The following is a 20329-nucleotide window of genomic DNA, read 5'->3' as shown; positions in this document are numbered from 1 at the left end:
GGAGAATAAAAAAAAAAAAAATTACAACTTAAAAAAATAAATAAAAGGAAAAAGTGGAACAGACTTTAGGCCACCAATGCCTTAAAACAATGTATGTGCGTTTTCATAAATGTGTAGCTGACTTAATGACTAATAATAGTCCTTAAGTACGTGTGTGTGTGTGTGTGTGTGTGTGTGTGTGTGTGTGTGCGTGTGGACTGAAAGTTTTTCTTTTCTTTGAGGACCGAAGCGTCGAGCATTGGTTAAAAATATATGTTTATTACTGTTGTGAATTTGCTTTGTTGAATCTTAAAGGGTGTCATATTCAGGCTTGTGTTCATCGTACCGGTAGAATTTATAATCGATATTAATCTGTGCTATGATTGTTGTGACAGACTTTTGTGTTATTGCCTTAGTATTTGAGAGATGGTTTATTTCATTGCTCATGCGGTTAAAAAAAAAGCTATAATAAACGAAATCTATGATGCACTGCAGCGCAGGTGATAAGACACTACATCACGGAGTTTAATAATACTGCGGTGTGTCATATTTGCTCGTATCTCAAATCTGAGAATCGTCTTCTTTTCAGTTTTCCCACAGCGAGTATAAATTGTGCTTGCGAGCTCAAGAGACTGAAGCTTGTTGCTTTCACAGTGTGTAAATCTGTATGTAAACCAGTGGGCCCGTCTGGGGCGGCTGATGCTGTGTAATTTGATGTTGTACGGTAATCATATAATAAAGCTCATCAACTCTGTAGCGTTGATGTCTACTGCAAACAATACCATAATCAAACAGACTCTCAATGCATTAAATAACTACAAAACACTTTATATAGAAGGATACGTTGCTTAAATGCGTTGGAGCTGTTTGCAAGCTCACAAAGGTTACAAAAGTCTTTTTGCAGCATATAAGCAAAAATCGAAGACATGAATTGGAGATAAATACCATAGCGGTATATGTTTACAAGCTTTAATGGACGGTCGTCCATTATATTAAACAGTAATTTCCATTGTGTCATATCGGGAAAGATTCTTCGCTTGGAGCAGCAAAACCTTTCAGAGAGGAAGAGATGCAGAAGGATATTGATTAATCTTTTGAACTAACAGCACTGCTGTACATTTATAGGTGATTACTTCCTTCCCTCACACAGCAAACACGACCCTAAAGTACTTCAAGGTTTTGATCTCGTGCTTTAAATATCCCAAGAGATTATAGAGGAAAATGCACACTCACAACAATTTTCTGCCATCTAAGCTGTTTTGCCTCCCCGAAGGTTCCGGATCAAACTTTTGATTGATGAGATTAAAAGAACAAGTGGACAGAGTGTAATGCACCCATTTGAGAACAGAGGAAAATGTTCATAACAGAATTTAGCCGTGTGAAGCCAGGCATGTGAAATAACAGACACAACAATCTTTTGAACCTTTACACATATTGTGAGTGTGTGAAATACAGCTTTAGCCATTTATTTGTGATTTACTACTATATTTTTTTAATTATATTGCAATGTTTAGTTGTATGATCAAATCACTTTTATTTTTAGTGTTGCGGGCAAAAACAGGTTGTTGTGTTAAATTTTATACATTAAAAAAAAGAAGAGAAGAGAAGCATGGATAATAACAGTATACCTAAGTTGCTTTAGTCGAGTAAGTGTTAAGATCCTATGTGTTTTTGTCATACTTTCCCAGCGAAATGCTTGCTACAAATGCAACGTCGCTGAAATTTTAATCAGATTTTTATGATGGAAGACAGCTTCAGAGGCAGTGTGTAATTGTAATTGACACAACGTGAGGTCGTATTTATTTATTTATTTTCTAATGTACGAAATACTAGGCTGAAATACTACAAAATAATATGAATCACTAGGCTGAAAGCGTGTAGGAGATGGTACAGCCTACGACATGTTTGTCAGCTTTGCTTATGTTTGATCAAGGTGATAATTTAGAAGCCTTAGAAATATATACAACAATTTTAATACAGTAGGCTTCATATGGTTAAATTCATAGATTCTTTATTATTATTATTATTATTATTATTATTATTCCCATGTTCAGCTAGATCTCTAGCGCTTAATAAATGAACATCTATCCAATATTTGAGTGCAATAATGTGTGTTTTTGCAGTCCAGTCACCTTAAATGTGTAATAATTCATTTGTTTATAGTAAAAATTTTACTATTTCAGTGGTGTAAAACACCAGTCGCAGGGAACTTTCACATTTGTAGATTAGTCACAATATATACATATTTCAAATGAAAACAAAAACAGAGAAACCATGCTTCGTCAAGCAATAAGCCTAATTAATATGTAAATGAATAATAATTGATTTAATGAAATAATTATGAGCTTAATGAAAAGAGAGTGAGAAAATATCCACTTATTTGGTACATCTAGTTTGATTATATCTAAATTTAATGAAGATGAAAACTGCTTTTTATATCATCCAAAGTCACATTTTATTTTCCCCTTCAAGAGTTTTTAGAAAACAAACACACACACACACACTCATCAAGAGAGCTTGGAGATTTAATGACACTGAAGGGGATCAGATAGCATGAGCTCAAGAGAAAAAAAAACACATCAAACACTTGTCTTTATCAAGCTATTCTGAGTTCAGAAAACACCACCAAAAGTGAAACTAAGAATATGTTCTTTCCCTTTATCCCTGAACTTTTCTGGCTCGGAAGACTCGCACATCAAATGAGCAGTCTGAAGCCAAAACATCTCAAACATCAAAGTTTCAGAGGATGCCACCTAACCACCTTGTTAGTGACCTGAAAAGATGAAGACTGAGAGAATATGTGAAACACTGGATAGCGCATGGCGGCCTGGCATTTACGCTCCTACTTCCATCTGGACATCACAAGATAAAAGACAGCGGCGGAAGAAATGGAAAGGCGGATTAGCACTCTCAGATCTGACCGGAGGCCATCTGCATTCACATAGGCTGTCATGTTGTAAAAAATGGTAATCTGGAAGAAAAGGAGTCAGTCATCTGAGAGATTTCACCCTGGCCATCCATTGTTCTGAGAAATGGTCCATAACCAGAATGAAGATGTGACCTAATTTCAATTTACAGACTGCCTGTAACAACCACGACTCAAAGACAGAGATAGAGTGCGAGAGTTTAGAAGTGAAACAGGATGATTAATGCGATACCAGAGACTTAAATCAGGATTCCTTCGAGATTCGAGCTCAAACACACCAGGAACATTGACAAGATACGTTCAACAACAGATAAATGCTGCACATTTGTTTGTCTCAGTGGTAGCAGCAGCTCGATTTTGAAACTGTCTCCAAGTTCTTCAGTTCAGGCTGGTTTGGTCACCATTGACTTCCATTGTATTTTTTTCCCTACTATGGAGGTCAATGGTGACCCAAAACAGTCTGGTTTCTTCAAAATGTCTACCTCTGTGTTCACTGGACAAAGAAATTCGTAAAGACTTGAAATTACTTCAGGGTGAGTAAATGACAGAATTTTCATTTTTGGGTGAACTATTCCTTTAAGTGCACAAAAACCATTACATTCACTTCACACTTCAGTATATTCTTTCTAATACCATGTATGTATGTGTATGTGACAAATAAAATTTGAATTTGAATTTCAAACCTTTTAATAGCAATAGCAATAGCACTATCCTGAGCTTTTACTTCAGTGGCTAAAAACAATCAAAAAGTCCTGTTGTAAAGAGCCTCCAAAAACATCCGGCACTACTGACACATCTGCTATAATATAAAGAAATATTTGTGATTTATAATGTTGTCTGCAAAAATATTCACTAATTGCAGCATGGAGCTAACAAGGCCATGCTAAACATGATTCTGAGCTTCAAAATAAAAGTTTACAAGGGAAACAAACTAGGACAGATCATAATAAAAACACCCAGCTTTCCCCTGTGGTTGCTAGCTAAAGTCCCAGATAACGCAACTGCCAACGTGGCACTGCCATCTGGTTTCATGGTGCCTCGACAGCATCTGACTAATGAAGAGAGCAGAGCGTTTCTCCCTATTAAAGTCATGGAAAATAAGGCACTTGATTTTGATTTTGAGAGGTAAATGAATGCGCGCTGCGCTACTGCTCTTGTAGTGCTCTCAAAGCAGAGCTGAAATGTAATGCAACGATAATAATCCAGATTCCAGTCTCCAAAAACTGCAGTCCAAGTTATTTCTGATACCGCACATCAAGAACATCTGTTTCTTGCACAACACCTGATCAAATCACACCGACACGATCTTTACCACTCCTTACAAACAGCAAAGAAATAGTTTCTCTGGCAACATCAAGACCACGGGTGATAAAATGAATACCACTTTCACTTTTTATTTTTGGATACTATTTTTTATTTTACATTTTATTTTTGTATAACTGCCAAATGCATGCATAAAAAAATGTCAATAAAAATGCATGGTGAGTATGGACTTATTTGAGATGTTTTCTTCAAACAACGTGCTAAATGTGACAAAGGTCTGCTATCATGTCTAAAAACAAATTTCCTAATGGTTAAAATTTACATTTTAGTGAAAACAATTTTACAGTGTTGTAATGTGGCAATAAGCATAAATTAAATTAAAATTACGTTCTATTTCTTTTCATTATTGCGACTTTATTTTAGCAAAACCGTTTTACTTTAAATGAACAATATTAAGTCTGACCCGGAAGCAATAGTTAAAAGCAGTAACCCACCTCAAAACATGGCCAGCAAAGACAGTCTACGCATTAGTCTAATGGTTTGACGCAAACAGATGGCATGGTAAATATATAAAAATGTCATTTAAAATAATATTTATATTTTTTAAAAGATTTGTAGTATATCAATTTCCATCTGGAACACTGAACCTACTACAGCTGGTACGCATACCAAAATGTAAGATCAACCATCAAAGATAAACGATCAGATATCTTCAGGATGGTAACGAGGCTGGGTAATATCCCGAGTCCCCACAAGACAATATCCTGAGGCTTCTGTTTACACCAGGCTGCTGTCTGCACTAAACAATGAGATCAGGTTTGAAATGGAAAAAGTTTTATGACAAACTATTGCAACACTTTGGGCATATGTGACTGTGGGTAGGTTTCACTTAATAGTTATAAAACATATGGAACAGCAGTCAGTGGCACAGAACCATTCTGTGTCGCAGTTTTCTTTATACTTAAGTCATATTTCTATGTTTACAGAGAGTTTGGGACTTATTTACATTCCTTGTTATCTTTTGACTATTTTAAATTAACTGCAACGCAGTGTATATAAATGCACTGAATATTTAAAGCGGCCCAGGCACTAAATGTATTACGAAGTGTACATTTTAAGAAGTTACTTAATTAAATCATTGCTTGTTATTATGGCAAATTACATTGCAGAAACTCGAATGCATGTTCATCCAAAATGCATGCGTTTTATTGTCCTGTCATGTTCATCTCTGTGATTAAGGTTTTGTGGTCAAGACGCTGAGTGGATTTATTTGAAACACATGAAGAATGCCAGTTATATAAAAAGTTATAAAAGGCAATTATAAAAATAAGCAAAGATGAAACTAACTATAAAGCCCAAATAACAGAACAAACTGTCCTTTAAACAGATTTCTAAACAAAGCTTGTTTGTTCAATACTGTCAATAAACCAAAGGTGTAAAGACTACCTGAAAACCATACTTGAGTTAGTTAAAGTCCTCACAGTGAAAACTACTCCACTACAACTTCCAAAATAACCTGAGTAAAAGTCTTAGAGTATCTGTTTTTAAAAGTACTTAAGCATTTTACTTATACTAAATATAGGCTCAAAGATCTATAAGCAGATATTTCAGAACTAAAGAGACCAAAGCCAAAAACCACAGGCAATAAAGAAGAGAATGACGAGCAAACAGACAAATGTTACATTTAACATTTAAAGTATTAAAGAAACACTGGGGCTATGTATACGGTGAGGCTAACAAGCTGAACAAGACGAGATGCAATCTGACTACAAACACCATGGGCGACAGGAAGTGATATAGAAGTCCAAGACAAGGCACAGAAAACACAACAAAAACAAAAAAGAGATGATTTGTGAGGAGAGCAATCGTACTTATCTTCTGAAACCAAAATAAAACCGAACGCCCCATATCTGCAAAAAAACGGTATCCTTCAGAAAGGTCCTTTCAGGATAACGGATAAATAACTGGATGTGCTCATCTCATAAATAAAACACCTGTGATTCACAACTACTGGCCTTGTTGACAAGTAAGGGCAAAATGCTCACGACGTAGTACTATCAGTGGCCTGTAGTTGGAGATATTACATCTATTGTGACATTAATAAACTGCTGCAGAAAAGCTAAGTCCATGCTAAATGTAATGCGTCACTTAACGCTCATTTCAGATGTAGTGGAGTAAAGAGCACAGATACTCATTCAAAAGTTTTACTGTCCTTGATATTGAATGAAACGACAAAGTACCAGTAAATATACTTAATTACAACAATTTAATTTACTTATGTACTTCACATCTCTGCAACTGCTTACCTCACTAATTTCTTTAACAATTATCACTCAAATATCTTTTTGATAGCGTCTTCATAATTATGATGCATAACTAAATATTTCAGTGTTTCATGCTCGAGATCTACGGATCATTTTACCTTATTCAACCATACTAAAAATATCATTTACTTATTGCTTTTACCTCTTTTATGTTCCGAGTCAAACACGAGCGGCATGCTAGAACCTCTTATATGGATTTAAAAGTACTTTAAGAAGTCTGACCCCAACATAAAAAGAGCAAATCAGTACATTTGAGTCCTTGAGAAAGTGAATGTTATCTAGGTTTTCGGATTGCAGAGTCAAACTTTTAAAGGTTAAAACTGTGGTGCGGAACAATCTAAAACCCAAGAGAATAAAATAGTTTAAGAGGGGGAGCGTGACCGTACAAGGTTTTCGGAGAAGGGTTGAAAAAGCATCTCTATTCCCCTCAGATTTGTATTTTTTTTTCTCCACAGCTGACGTAAATCTCCCTTGAGCTGGTACATTCTGAACGTGAAATATGAGATGTCATCTTTAAATCTGTTTTCTTTAAAGGGGTTATATCATAAGGAATGAAATTGTCCTTGATCCCTCGAGATGAAAAATTTCATTGTATTATGAAAACATTGCAACTTTCAAGCCTTTCTCTTTCTTTTCTCTCGTCGTATACACTTGGCTTCCTGACGGGCGGCATTGAAACACGAAGGCTGCGTCTGAAACGCTATACTTTCCAGCTGTATAGATGTCACGATACGCGCAGCAGAGAAACTTGAGGAGAGGGAGTTCTACGAAAAAATCTTTTAATAAATCCAAACAAAGATAAGGCTCAACGAACAGCGGCAAGCGCACGTAACATCTAGGGAAGACAAAGCAGACCTGACCCCGAACGGCCGACAAACTGGAACTTATAAAGGATAAAGGAAACGACTTAATTAATGATGCACACCTGAACGTAATGACAATCAGCACGAGACAGAAACTAGGTCACACAGAGACAGAGCACATGGTTCATGGAAAAAAAACAACAACAAACGGTCCTGGGACGTGACATAAGTACAGCACTTGGACAATCAAGTCACCCAAATGTAATGTTATTCCTGAAAAACAGTGAAAAAAAAATGTGTGTAGCACCTACAGCTCTGCACATTTTACAGATTGCATTAAAAATCTTTGTCAATGTAATGCACACTAAAAATTGAATAAAATGTTATTTGAACAATAAAAGAATGTCAAAAAAAACTGCCACAATTGAAACGTTACGCAATATAGTTTTCATCTACTGTGTGTAATTTTACCCAGGATCAGACTTGTATGTTTATAAAATAATTTTATTTACTTTTACTTTAATTTCATTTTATTTCATTTACATGTAATAAAAGTTTACCCCAAAATGAAAATTGGATAGTAGCTTACCTTAAAACCTCCTGGGTCTATGTGGCTTTCTTCTTTGAGACAAAAGTAGACGCTTCGAAGGTGAGTAAAACACAGCCTAATTTTCGGTTTTGATTGAATTATCCCCTAAAGTCTGTGGAGCGTATAGAGTTCACAATAATGCATCGAAACCAGTTTTGATTTCTGCTATTCTGTTATTAACAAGGCCGTTCTCCTTTCAGTTTCAGTCTTAATTCCCATTTGCAGTTTGTAACATTACATGGCATGTTATGTTTCTGTAAAGTAAAATGATAGCAGATAAAAAGCTTTTTTAAAAAGAAAACACTTTATTACAGCCAACGGAAGAATAACATTGATTCTAGGCGACTTTATGAGTAGCCTACATCATACTGAAGATCAGACTGTTTACATAAACCTCCGGGGTATTCTTTTGAGATGCTTCGGGGTGCTCGTCTCAGTCAGCTAATTAACTAGTTTTTGACTGATATTTAGTGCAAAACAAACTTTATAAGTGAACGTCAGGGGGATGAATGCATACAGTATGTGGCTCTTTACATTAGTGTGAAATTGATGATCGCGTCTGATTCACTTAAAAATGAATCGGACTTGCACAATTATGCAGAAAATAATAAATATTAAAAGTTATTCTTTTGTTCAATAAAGATAAAATGTAATAAACAGTGGTGTTTTTTATATTTTATTTTTATTTATTTATTTTTTCCCAACAGTGGCTGCTGATGAGCATTTTTATTAAAGATATGTGACACTGCAGTAAACACAGACGTTCTTTATTTGATTTTGTTGATAAAAGTAGCTGTCAGGAAATATTCTTCCTGAAGTGCACTGATTAAAAGTGTTTGTTGGAGTGACAGAGCAGAAAGTGAACTGGGAGAAAAACAGGCATCCCACAAAGGAAATCAAAAGAATCACATGGAAAATACACCTATGAATTACAGTCATATTCCTCTAAAATGAAAATGACTGACCCTCTTACAGTCATTCCATGAAACAGCAGTAAGTCATTAAAAAGTAAATTACTTTCCCACTGTCTCACAATAATTATTCATTAACCTTCATAAAACAAGGTTAAGTTATTTTTACATTAGGGTGTTGGAGGTTCTGTGTGTATTTTATTGGCTAATAATAATAATAATCATAATAATAATTAACACAAACAAACAAACACAACATTTTTATTTTAAACTGATCCTTGATGTAAAGACTTGGTGTATCTGTTTTTCTTTGAACAGCTTTAAAGACAACAGTTTAAAATGGTTTGTAAAGTAACTGCCAAGAGTTATCGAGTAAAAAAAAACTAATAATTAAATAACAAAAATGTCATATTAAAACAACACAATTAAAATACAATTGCATCTACATGTTATATCAAAATCAGAGAACTGTGAACTTAATGTATTCATAAATTATTCAAATGTTAATTTAAAATCGCAGGTTGTACTCCAAGAAAATATAAAAAAATAAATACGTAAATAAATAATAAAAAAATGGGAATCCCTATATTTTAAGTATGCACATATGACTTCAAAACAGCTCTGTATGATTCATTTTATTTTATTTTTATTTTACAACGTCTCTATATAGATTCTTCACATCCTAATATAGAAGAAGCGAAGAAAAACTAAGCTGAGTATAGATTAAACTCTATGATTAAATATTAATTTGTATACAAAAATGTAATTGCCTTTTAAATTGCTTAATTAGTTGACACACATATATATATATATATATATATATATATATATATATATATATATATATATATATATATATATATATATATATATATTTTAGAAGACAGACCAAAAAAGCCAAAGGGATTGCTTCAATGTCAGACTAAAAGTGATAGAGTATAAATCTTTGCAAAATGCTAAATAACTGCGTAAACCATAAACATCACATCAGGCCTCTACAATAGCTACTTTCCATAAAAGGCTTTTTATACATAATTCCAGTCATTCATTGCATGAATAATGTATTTAATTTCCATGGAAATGGCAGCATCATAGTCTGTAACATTCTCAGATGGAATCTCTCTCTGAATCTCTGCCAGTTTATATGAGATACTGGACCTTACAAGAAATTCACACACACACACACACACACACACACACACACACATGCACTACACATCGAAATGTTCCTTACGATCTTTCATCAGAACTGCATTGCTTTTATAAACCAGAAAGCATCATAAACAGAATGACTTAAATTCCATTCAAATCAAAGTATAACGCTTGGCTGAATAGCAATAATACCATATAGATATAAATGTACTCTGTTTATTCCAAATACTGAACCGCAGAGCTAAAATAGACTGTCACGGGCAGTCTAAAGTGCCTTGAAAGCCAAAGTGTACATTTTCTTTTTGTGTGGTTTGCACATCATCTTTGCTCTGCTAGTCAGAAATGAAAGCCTTTAAATGGAGTTAGTGTGGTCATCCAGTTTGATAAGTGAAATTATTAATGACTTATGGGACTCATTAAAATTCATGAAGGGGCATTCCACTTGAGAGTAACTAGCATAGTGGAACAAATCTGACATTTCCCACTCTCCTCTCATTTAGCGCTCAGAGGATTGGGGTGAGTGTTGTCGAAGCAGTGGTGATTCTCATTACGCAGGGGACCCCTTTCATCCACACAGCCTAAACTGACAGCTGACCTTTCATGATGTCACTTCTCCACGCTCCGTCTCATTCGTTCTGTCCATTTGGGCCTGGAGAAAAGGTGAGGAGGTCCTCATCTCTGGCCAGGTCTTGCTCGGTAAAGCGCTCAGTTAAGATGATAAAGCGTCTGATTGTAAATTCAGGTGGGACCTGTTCTGTCCGGTATGAATTATTTATGGCTATTATCAGACAGGGAAAATTATGCTATTGTGATGTTGCGGTAATAACGGTGCAATTACAGCAATTGTACTCATTTAACTGTCTCAACTCCCCCTGTCTCTCTCTATTCATCTGCTGCTTTATGAAATGCACCTAGAGTCAAATTTGGCTCATGAGACCAGTTTGGGGAAAAAAAGCATTATTAAAGTATTTCAATGAAAAGAATTTTTCATCTTTTTCAGCTCTTTTTGCCCCCTAAGAGTGTTGCGTTAGCTCTTGCCAGATTATTATATATATAGCTAATTTTGAACGTGTTTGTGATTTGAGTGTTACAGGAGATGGAGACAGCGATTGCTGTTGAGTCCGTTTCTCACACATAGCAATTGTTTGGAATATTTGTCATTTTCATCATATTTTCATCATATATCATCCCAAGATTTTTTAATTTTGCTTAATATTCCAAAGCTCAGCTGTCCACATTTAAGTTCAAAAAGCTACATGTAACTGGTGGAGCGAATAAATGATCATAACCTCAGTCTTGTCACAAAGAAAATGGCTTTTTGTTTTCAAATGTAGCCTATTACTTTTTTAATCTTAGTAAAACATTGTGCAAGAAAGGCAGCCAACACGTAATCACCAGGTTTTGAATGGATGTGAATCTGTGTGTCATATGTGTGAAAATCTTAATTAAGAACAAACGATGTTCAAAATAGCAAAAGGGCCAAAAACCGATCCCTGGGGTTTCAGCCAAAACTCTTGACTCCTTGGGAGCCTCTTTGGAAAATTATCAGTGATGGTGAATTCATATGATATTATTCACAACTTTTATAGCTTTAGTTTAGGGTTGGGGGTGGACCTTCATGATAATAAAGTTTTTTTATCAGTTGGCTTGTACAAATTCATACAGAATGACCAACTTTTGCAATAATTACCAACTCTCATCAGATTGGCCTACTAAATGCATGAGAATGTCAAAGCGACTCCTTATTTCACATTATTACTACAAATTATTCCTGTGGTTAAATCAAGAAGAAGCACATTGTTTAAATCAATTTCAGACATCAGTGGAGGAAAAAAAAACATGTCGCCGTTTCCAAGAACCTCATTTGTACAAATTTGTCATAATTATAAACTAGCGATTGCCTCATCCATCCAGATCAGAGTCACTTGTGTTCTTTCCTCTGAATCCACAGATCCATTCTAGCATTTAGCATGTCAAAAATGGAGACAAGGGACTGAACAGACTTGAAGCTTCAGACGAGGGTAGACTCGGCTTGCGAATTAGACGTTCTGTGTTAACATGTGAATTAGGAAGAAATGTTTTTAAAATAGATTGGTTTTATTTCTGAAGTCCGTCATTACTTCCAGCTGATTATGCATTGAGTACATTTTACTTTTCACAGAGCGTATGCATTTATTCATTTCAGAACTCTGATAAAACATTACGATGAAATGAATCTAGTTATTTTTGTCTGAAGTAGTCTTATCCTCGGGGGTCAAGCTCCTCTGTCACCTTCAATTTAGCAGTGCACCTGTGCCCAATGAGTCTGGAGATATTCACAGGTCTGTGACAATGGAAGAAAGAGTTTACAGGACTGGCATATTGAATCAGTTGTACAGTCACCCACCCAAATAATCTCGTCCACTGTTCTGTTGTATTGCTCTCCACTGCCTGTCAACAGTAATTTGCTTTTCTGGTTTAGCATTTTGACTGAAAACCAGACCATTACAAATTCCCGTGGAACATAAATCCGCAATGTTCTGTTGTGAATGACATGAAAAATGCAGTTTTAGGAAATGCTCATTGCATATTCTAATGCTGTTTCTTTGCTTATTTCATAATGCGAATGATTTGTCTGCTTTTTGCAAATACCATTACATTATCTCCTTTAAGAGCGATGCTGACAATCCTCTCTTGCAATAAATTTTAGATTGGACTTTGTTCACAGAGTTTAATTAACGTAATTTTCTTTTCTTATTGTGATTATATTCTGATCTGCCCGCTATGTTATATTGGTACCAAATGGAAATTTATGGATGAGTGTACAGTACAACATGATCTTTCAAAGTGTAAAATACAATAAAAACACAATTCCTTCTGCTTCTCCAGGTAAGGACACATACTGATAGCTATGTACTAACAGTAATGTACTATGTACTAATAATAATTCCATTACCGCTTGGGGTCAGTGCAGTTTTTCCACTGCATCATTGCAAATCTCTTACATTCACAGTCAATTTTAAACGTAATACAGTAAATTTGGAAATGTAATGTACTTTAAAGCTGAATTTTCAGTATCATCTTCAGAAATCTAATGCTGATTTGCTACTCAAGAAACATTTCTAATTATTACCAATGTTAAAAACAGTTGTGATGCTTTTATTATTTTTTTTCTCTGTGTTTGGAATTTTTTTTTTTTCAACACTTTTTCAAGATTCTTTAATGAACAGAATGTTCGGAAACACACTTTATCACATTTTAAAAAAGTGACTATAATTTCAAGGGAAAATGAGAATTAATTTTATGGGGAAAATGTCCCTATAAACAGTAACACATTTCTTTAGGAATAAAAGTGCGGAAACCTATTAGCAAATAAATTCTAAAGATATTTTAAACAAAATAAATGTAAGATCATAAAATATCCATGCCCTTTTGCATGACTCAAATGACATTAAAAGTTTCACTTGTGACACCAGTGCCAGTGGAATCGGACACCTTGACTGTGAGAATACAAATATTGTACTTCCAGGGAATCTGTAACATCAAAAACATATTGATAAATTAGCTACGGCAGTGTTTCCCAACTGTGTTTCTGGATGCACACCAACAGCGCAAGTTTTGAAAGTCTCCCTAATCAAACACACCTGATTCAACCCGCTCAGCTTGTTAGTAGAGGCAGATGAAATGGATGGGTCAGATAAGAGAGATATCTGAAATGTGTACCGTTGGTGTGTCTCCAGGAACACAGTTGGGAAACAACCTTCTTCTAACTTTACTCTCGAACAATTTCCTTATCCATCTTGAACTTATCCAATCAGGTCTTTCTGGAAACTTTAGATGTATAAAAAAGAAAGAAAAAACCCCAGCCTGCGTAATGCCAGCAATGCATGCGCTCGGTGGTGTTTGTTCTGTGGGATCATCCTGTTCAGCTCAGGTTCATGTAAGTGGCATACAAACAGCCAACAGTCTTATCAGGGTGATGGACAGCTCTGCAATGTGGGAAATAAACAAGTAATCCAAGCAACCGATGGGAGAGCTTTGGGGAAAACAAATGAAGATTTTCAGTATACTCCATACTGTGCATGTAAAATATAGACAGGAAAATAATAACATCAACTGGAATGGAAATCTAAAAAGTAATTAAATGAAACAGATAATGTCAGCAGCTTACAATACTACTGCTGATATTTTTTAAAATAATAATAAATGATTATTGTTATTGTTATTATAAACAAGTTTACAATGTTTCTGTGTTTTATATTTACATTAATTTGACACTATATGAAGTGTTTATTTGCAAAATCAGATACAGAACTCCAAAAAAATATTATGTTATTATGTTTTTATTGTGTTAACTGATTTTTTTTTTTTTTTACCTACTGCAGTAGGCTATTTAAAACGCAATTATTTAGTTATTATTTAAAAACCAACTGCAAACATATGGAATATGATTTAAGAGAATTGTTAAAAAGTTTTGGCAAATGAATAGTTTTTTTAATTTTGATATTATATCTATATATATATATATATATATATATATATATATATATATATATATATATATATATATATATATATATATATCCTTCTTATTAACTTTCTTGCTAAGTTTGATTCATTTGTTTCCGTGTAATTAAAAGGCTGTCGGTGAACTCAAGGCATTATAAGAGTTAGTAATGTATATGTTTGTGCAGCAGTGTTGTCTGTCGTCCCCGGCGGACTGATCTACAGCTGAGCAGGTGTCGGGTGGCAGTGATTAATTAGATATTGATATGTAGCCAGCGTTACAGTTCATATACAGCATCTCATTAACATTCAATTAACAGGCCTTCATTTTCCTCAGGAATGAAGGTTGTGACTGTTTTTTCATTAACTAGATGCGGCATGAGTGACAGAAGGATGAATCGTTTTATCCGCAAAAGATCATTAACAGCTTCCGAAAGATGATACCTATCATTTTTGCGGTGAGGTTGTACATGCAACACTTTCACCACCCCCCTGTTTAACACCCCTGCTCCTTTACCAAGCACCTGTCGCTGAATCAATAAATCTTTCCATTCTTGCTCCCCATGGCTAGCAATTACCAAGAAAGCCTCGAAATCTACTACCTGCTCAAGAATCTGCTCTAAAGAAGGAATGTCAGTGTAACAGATTTATATTGTTAATTACATGCAGCTACAGACTCCATCACACCAGAGGTAAATGTTAACAAATTAATGGAGCTTTTTGTTCACATTAATTCTGTGTGGTAGATTAATCATTGATAGAAAGCTCATTTGAATTCCGAAGAGGCTGGGATGGCCTGACACATGCAGCTCGGAAAATTGCCGTGACATTCGGTCAAAATTGCTCCGGAGTCATCCATTGCAGATGCATAATTGCAAGGTTTGGTTATTAGTGCTATTATTTCTGATCACATACTGGAGTGTGCTATAAAAAGCTTAAAAACTGTCAGAATTTACTCACTCAATTAGTTTCAACCTGCATGAGTTTCTTCATATTAAACACCAAAGGATATTTTGAATTATGTCGGTAACCAACAGTTGCTGGTCCTCACTGACTTTATAGCAAAATGGGGTAAAGGAACCAGAAACAATTTGGTTAGCAGTATTGCTCAAAATATCATATTTTATGTTGGAATGATTATGGATTATGGAATGAGGATGATTAAATGATGATATGGTCTTCATTTATATGTGAATGAATTATATATATATATATATATATATATATATATATATATATATATATATATATATATATATGATATATATATATATATTTAATACTGCTGCAAATTCATTTTCAAATCTTGAACATTCTAACATTCTATAAGAGAACAATGACTTCTAACAGATTTAATGATTTAATATTTTTTATTTATATTTTTCATAGAAATAAAATTTCTTCAGGGAATTTGTAAGATCCCTCTGCACACAACTGCATTACAGAAAGTACAATGAGACTTTGACTGGGCTGCAGGTGTTCCCTGCTGAGATCTGTGGGGGAGAGAAAAGAAACGAATTACAGTTATCAGAGCCCACCGTCTCCGTCTAAGAGACCAATCATCTTTGATTTTCAAATGACACCTTTCTAAAATTTTCAATCAGCTGATAAAAACATAAGAATAATTCACAAGTAATCCACACCAATCTGTCATTAACAAATCCATAATTTGTTTAGAACACTATTTTTACAGTTTTTGCATATTTAAATTTGCATATTTCTCTCCTGATTCAGACAAGATGGCTTTTTTGACTGGAGAAAGCAATATTATAGATAGAGGCTGTATATTTTAGCTTGAAGCAATGCTTTGAATTTGAAAGCATCTTACCATATCAAGGAGCACATATACATATTAAGCACATATAAAAAAAAGACATTACATATAAGACAGTTTAAACGTATGATATGAATCTCATGGATATGTGTTAAAAACATTCACAACCTTAAAAAATTTGGTATTTGCCTTATATCATTGCATCTGCTGTGGCCATGGTATGGTAGCAAGTATCCGTGATTATTACGCCGGATTGAGGGTATAGCTCCTAATCATATCACCCTAGAAAATCACAACTTTTAATTTTCTGCTGGTCTACATGTTATAACTACAGAAGAGTCAAGGTTTAAATAGGAAAAATATCAATACTCTTTGCTCATTTTCGAATGCAATGCTACTGGTCTAATTGTATTAAATGATCTATGCTAAGCTATGCTAAAAGTGCCATCACCAGACCCGGAGATCGGCTGAATGCATTCCAGCCGAGTAAAATTCAACTCTGGGGGAGTTGGAGAATGAGCCTATTTCCAAAAAATTTTTAGTTTTCCTGTAAACGAACCAAGTCAACAAACACAACATCGGGCCGACGGTGAGTGGCGGTTGGGCTAGTTTGTTGGTTGTGTTCCACTCAACGGCAATCACAGGGCTTACGTTCGTGGCAGTTTGCCTGATGTTGAATCTGAGTCAGGACTGTAAGGGCAATCGGGTACAGCGGGAACTCTGATTGAACGTTCAATTCAGCGAAAGTGATGAAAACAAGCAAGCCAATAAAAGCGGTACAGACACAAGGCTGTTTAAATGTTATGTGATCTTTCCCAATCATTCCAAGACGCAAATGTTTTCATAGCAAACATAGTGCCACTTAAATTGATCAACGTTATCAGTGTTACTGATACCAAAAGTTTTATGTGGAGATCTTTGGCCATTCTAACAACTGTCTGTCAGTCACTACGAGTTATGTCGCAGCTTGGAGCCCTGATTAGCTCTGGTAAGAGAAAACTCTTAACTAATCCTGAGCCTCTCCCCATCACGTGGGTATAATTAGGAGACAAGTGTAACCACTCATTAGATTTTACTTCGGAGCCAACAGTCCACTGAGTACGAGCTTAAAGTGCTGCACAAACAAAGAGGAGAAGCTGAAACAGCTGTTCTGGGTGTCGTCGAAGACGCAGTCAACAGCATTCCTGCGTTCCGGTGATTCCTCTGGGTGTCTCCCCTCAAAGAGCAATTTCTGTGCATGGTCGTTTCGCGTCTTTTTAACGATGCCATTTCGGCTGTGTCCTCTTGGGTGCGGTCGTTTCCTGATCTCGAATGACGACCACGAGTGCTCACTGAGTATTTAGCACGCTGAGGACGCATTTGCAGTGAAAGCATGTCCTCATTGCGAGGCTGTGCTTCTGATGGCGCTTTAATCCCGCTGTTCCATCCTTCGGGATATGGTGGCACCTGCTGTCGTCACCTGGTTTGCCGCTCTGCAGGTTCTAGCCCCATCGGACAACTCACTCCTCCTGCGGCACCAGTCCTGATTCGGTGGGGCCGTTTCAAGGAGGTCCTCTCGTTTTGTGCGGAGAAGATCCGATGTCGACGCTGCATCGGGGATGGGTTATCGTCAGCTGAGGAGAAGGACCCTTCGGGTGCTGCAACTACGGCCAAGTCAGACCAAGAGCTGCTAGCCATGCTTGCTCGGGTTGCTGTTGGTATCGGGCTGGAGCTGTTACATGCCACCCAGCCCTGAGCCCTCAAGACTGGACAATTGGTTTCTGGGTGTTTATTGGTACGTATTTTTCTTGGCTAGCTAAAAAGTGCACCAAGGTACGTTAATGCCATGAGACCAGGTAGATACTGTTTTTAATAATATGTTGCATTGGCTGCCGTTAGCTCTCAGCATTGTGTTGTGACCACAAGTGTGGCTTCCTATGAAACAGTAGAGTTTGTACGAATAATTGTCAATTTTAATGTCCAGGGCTACTGCCTGAGAGTTAACATCAAAGCATGACTTCCAGAAACTCTTTTTTATGCGTCATGACAGCTGACCATTAAGAAAAGAAAACAATGCCACCATTTAGAGTCATTTACAAAGAACCCAAGCATTTACTTTGACTCCAAGACAATAAGCGTTTGCATCAAACACTGCTACCAAGAAAAATGCGTCATACAGCAGCTGTGGTTAAAAAGCCCTGAATTCTGAGATCAACATTGTGATGGATAGAAACTGCGTCTGTGCAATGGAGAGAGAGAGAGGCAAATAGAGAGAAATCATGCCTTCAAACGGTTTAGAAAAATGTTCTTAGGGACACATGAAGCAGTCTGGCACCAGTCGCTTTGATCTAACACAACAATCCATCTGAAACATGAGAGCCCCCCGCTACGGCTGAAACATCCTGATACAGTCAAATCACATACGCTCTGAGAAAAACAATTATGAAAGTCCTTCATCTGTTCGGCAGCATTTGTTCCCATCAATGTAAATGCTGGACTGATGTGTGACGCATGCAAAAACTGGCTCTGGTGCCATTGCATATAGACATTATTTCCCCAGCGCTGGATGTCATTATTTTGAGGGCTCTGTGAATGATGCTGTAAATATGTTGTGAAACAGAAGTGACATGTTACCGTCTTGTGGGAGCAATACATCACTTTAAAATTAACATTCAATTACAACAGGTAGAACAAGTTGTATTGACCTGTATTTTAGCAATTTGTTCAGAAAAACCCTAAGGAGACACAACGTCTTCCCCCAGTAAAGATTCCTTTAAAAAAGATATTGATTTAATTTTTGCTGCCTTCCCTTTGGTATTACAGTCATAAAACAGAAGACTCTGGGGCTAGATGTCTCACGGGCTGCATCTCCGTAAATCTAGTATGTGTTTTCTCTAGCGGTTAGGTTTTAAGCATGTAGCTCATTGTCCTCTTAAATTAGTATTATTTGGTGAAATCTATAATCAGTTCTTTGACAGCAGGTTATGAAAACTGTATCAAATTTTTATCACATTACTGTATTGTTTTGACAAATTGTAGTCAATTTAGTATGTGCTTGTAAAAAATTGACTAACAATATAAATATTCTCAGAAATAATAAAATGTATTTATTTATTCATGTATTTATTATTTAATCATATAAATAATGTGATAAGTGTCCCTTTTTTCTTTTGTTAGCAACGCATTTTATTTTTTTTATTAGCAGGCTATTGCATTAGTGTTTTTTCATTCTCGTAGCAATGCCAGTCTGCAACAGAAATATACAAATCCACCAAAATGCATTACATGAGAATTTTTCTTCGCACCAAATATACTTTCACGTGGTTTGTAGTTTTAGCAGTTTTTTCAAGACATTTATGTGCTGCTTTAATTTAGTGAGTAAAAATATTAAACGGACTAATTAGGTGTTATTAGAATTTATTTAATTTATTTATTTATTTTTTGAGGGTGGGTTGTGGAGTGGTGGTGGAAGGGGTGATAATTTAGCCAGGAAATGCTCAGTTAGTTCGAGAGTCTCTAGCGAATTAAAAACCTTTAGTTGCTCTGGTCTCAGGCAATTATCACTTGCCTTCTCTTAATTGAGAGTCTATTAAATGCACTCTAGGCAGTGTAACCTCTCTGCATCCCAAACCATTAGAGTAAATCATGTCTGTGCCTCTTAACAATCTCTATAACTATCTTTCACCATATCCTCATTAGCTTTATATTATTACTAATGGCAGCACAAAAAGTTGCAACGAGTTTCACATTTTTTATCGAACATGTTTCAACTACATGACGGTTCTTCAAATTCAAAAATAAAATGGTAATTGCGGATAAAACAGGCAATTCTTGAAAACATGCATAATGTTTTCAATTATCATTAAACAAAATGCAGTATAAGTTTGATTTGCATTTGTTTTTCCGAAACGATATAAGCAGAAATGGAAAATTTGCATCACAACACTGGCCTCTGACATTTGAAGGAAGCTTGTTTCCACCTCTGGCACATTCATCTCCCTGGCGACTTAAACCAAATAAGGCTTAAGGAGAATGGGATCTGAAAACAGCGTTTCTGCCCAAAGACTCAGGTAACCTTCACTGGCTTACAATCAGGACTCGTCAAGGTTATCCTCACATAAACACACCCAACTCCCAGAGTGCA

Source organism: Puntigrus tetrazona, chromosome 9, assembly GCF_018831695.1.
Source record: "Puntigrus tetrazona isolate hp1 chromosome 9, ASM1883169v1, whole genome shotgun sequence".
NCBI classification, from domain to species: Eukaryota; Metazoa; Chordata; class Actinopteri; order Cypriniformes; family Cyprinidae; genus Puntigrus; species Puntigrus tetrazona.
The sequence above is the reverse complement of the archived record's forward strand: the minus strand, read 5'-3'. Positions refer to the sequence as shown.